The 3239-nt window shown below is 39.1% G+C and overlaps 1 pseudogene; it reads right to left on the bottom strand.

The window, feature by feature from the left end:
- Positions 1–1536: 1536 nt before the first annotated feature.
- On the bottom strand, positions 1537–3004 carry LOC150058759 (small nuclear ribonucleoprotein G-like; annotated as a pseudogene).
- Between the last annotated feature and the right edge of the window lie 235 nt (positions 3005–3239).

The raw sequence follows: 3239 nt of genomic DNA, 5'->3' as shown, positions 1-3239 counted from the left end.
TTCAAGATGAACACCTCCGACAGAGCTAGGACAGCAGGATATGGCAGACAGAGATGTTTAGTGGAGTATAGTTTTCAACAATTGCTTCAGGAAAAGTCCTGAGTAGAGCTCAGGAGTTGAGTTCGACTTTCATAATAGCACTAAAATAAAATGGCATGAGGTATAGACTGTGCCTATAAAGGGTTGGTCCTGAGTGAACTGTCTCTCTCCAGTCAAGATTAAGTTATAAAAGAAATGCAAATGAAGGCTATCGGTTCTGAGTATTTCTGGGGGCTGGCAGAAGTTGGGTTTCAAACCTGGAGGGAGAAAATCTAGGCAGTGTGTTGGGATCAGACCCTTTGGATTTATTTGGGCTTCTTAATTATAGTTGTACTATAATTGTTGGTATACCTTTCCAGCCTTTAAGGCTATCATGTTCTTTTAAACATCTGTGTAGCTTCTTGCCAGTCAAGTACCACGTATCCGACATTTCTCCTTTTGTAAAAGCTTCCACCTTGAGCAGGCAAGTGGGCTTCTGTTTTCCTGTTGCTGTCAGGAAGCCTACTTCCTTCTGGCAAATGTGAACTTGAGAAATCAGAACCCATCAAGCTGTTTTGCTTTCTTTATTTTTTTTCAATGTCTTGAATCTCTGTATTCCCAACTCTACCCCATGATGGAGTGTGACTATAACATTTAGACATGGGGAATTGAGATACTACACACACAAGTAGCATAAGCAATGCAGGTGGCTGGAAAACTAAAGGGGCAGAAATTAACTAGAACTGCTAGTGTACTGGCTCACTTAACTGAAGAATGTAGGGTTGAGGTAGCTTTGAGAATGAGATTGATGATATCAAGGTTTGTGTTTCTAACTTTGAGCTTTGTTTTCCACTGTACACATCTGTCAGGCATACTTTCCCCAATAGTTGGGGAATTGAGTTATTTTAGCTGCCCAGTATGGGTATTTTAATGAATTATATGGGGCAAGGTCCTGAAGATGATTTTCAATGGATTTGAATGGCCTCATGTGGTTTCTCTTAAAAGGCAACACAATCTTGTGTGGCGGGGCTGAGCTCATGCGTGTACCCACATCCAAAGTTTTGGGTAGTCCACAGTGAGCTGGTGTAGCTCCCCAAAATAAAAATAAATAAATAAAACTGAGTGGGGACAGATGAATTTTTGTTACCAGGAAAGGGAAGACCGATGCTAGCCAAGTGTGGATGCTAGATGTTTGCTTTTATCATGAGACTGGTATCTAAACATGTCTAACAAACAGAATTGCTAGTATGACTGGGTTATTTTTCCACATTTAATAGCATGCTTCCATTTTATTGTAAAAAAACCTTTTGAATCAGTATCATCCAAGAAAATGGTGAGATAAACTTTGAAAAGAATTAGTATGTTTCTTTTCACAGTATCTGAAGAAACATCTCTGATTATTACAAAAGCTTAGCTTTAAAAAGTTGACTACGAAAATGTACATGATCCAATTTTTACTTTATAGTATAATAGTCTATTTGGAAAGGGACTGTGACTGCTGAGCTGTCATTATTAAATTCATTCTAGGGCTTTTGACATGGTGATACTATCTCCTTGAATACTACCTTTCAAATATTTTTTGTTGCCCACTAGTAAACATCCTCACACATTCATCTATCACAAGAGTCATAGATCAAATCCCTGTAATATTCCTTGAACATGTCTGTCACCATTTAATTTCAATAATAGCTTTTTGCCTAGAAATTTCTTTAGCTCAGTTCATGGTCTCTGCTTGGTGGCTCACACATAATATGATTGTTTTCTGCTGCTAATATTGAAGCAGAAATTCCTAAACATATGATGTGTGTTCACTTGTGTTTCATTTCTTCTTAATTCTCTAAGATTATTGATTGTATAACTCCAGGTCCTGAATCAGTTATATTCTTCTTATTATTATTATTATTTTGTTGGTCATGGGACTTGAACTCTAGGCCTCGGTACTGTCCCTGAGCTCTAGGCTAGTTCTCTACCCCTTGAACCACCCTGCCACTTCTAGTTTTCTGGTGGCTAATTGGAGATAAGAGTCTCACAGGCTTTCTGTTTTTTTTCCCCCCACTCTTGGGAGAACTCAGGGCATGAACACTGTCCTTGAGCTTTCTCAAGGCTAGAGCTCTATCCTTTGAGCCACAGCACCACTTCTGGCTTTTTCTATGTATGTAGAAACATACTTAGGAATCGAGTTTGGGTCTTTGTGCATGCTAAGTAAGAATTCTACTACTAGGCCAAACTCCAGCCCGGGAGTCTCAGGGACTTTCGTGCCTGGGCTGACTTTGAATCACAATCCTCAGATCTCAGCCTCCTGAGTAGCTAGAATTACAGGCATGAGCCACAGGCCCTCGGATGAATCAGTTATTTTTGACACAAGAATATATAATCCAATGAAAGACAATGGCCACTAGACAGGCCCAGAAGTGAGTTTTCAATCTTCCAAAGACAAGCTTGAGCATATCACCAAGTTTTGTTTATCTTTTGTTTTCCCATTTGGAAAATGAGGATAATAAGGAGAATCATACAGGTTGGGTATAGGTGGTAAAATAATATATAGTAAATTCATGTCATAGTGTCTGACCATCAGATGAAATAATGCATTTAGAGCTTCTTGTTTACTTCATGATGTATTTTCAGTGCTTGATAGTAGAAATATCATGAGTGATTTTTCAGCCAAGTGATTTTTACTTTTGCTTGGCAGCACTGGGACTACAATGCACGACCTCTCACTTGCTCATCCTGATGGCTTTTCTTCCTAATTATTTTGGAGATGGGATCTCATGATTTTTTTTTTGGCCAAGCTGACTTGGTACAGTCACATCTCAGCCTTCTGAGTGGCTAGGATTATATTCTTGAGCCACAGTCATCTGGCTTTCATAATTCTTACTGGAACTTTAGACCATGACCTGCTATCACTTGGAGTAAATAAATAATACTTTAAAATTGACCAGTGGGCCCTTAGACTGCCCTCTGAATGGTCTGACTGCCAATCAGACATGAGTCCAAATACTCTTACATGTCTGCATGGCAGCTTTCCCTAGGCTTGTGTACAATTGGTACCTATGAGAAGATTTCAGTCTTGACATCCTTGTTCCAATTTGAGCCAATTTCCTTATTATCGTACTTGTATTATAATGGCTTGCTTTCTCTCTTCCTAAACTGAAAGGATCACAAGGTAGTTTTATGATATTCCCAGGTAACTAGTATAATATCTGCAAGCCATAGGCTTCTGA

This window comes from Megascapheus bottae, chromosome 9 (assembly GCF_031878675.1).
Source record: "Megascapheus bottae isolate mThoBot1 chromosome 9, mThoBot2.hap1, whole genome shotgun sequence".
NCBI classification, from domain to species: Eukaryota; Metazoa; Chordata; class Mammalia; order Rodentia; family Geomyidae; genus Megascapheus; species Megascapheus bottae.
This window is presented reverse-complemented; position numbering and strand designations above follow the sequence as displayed.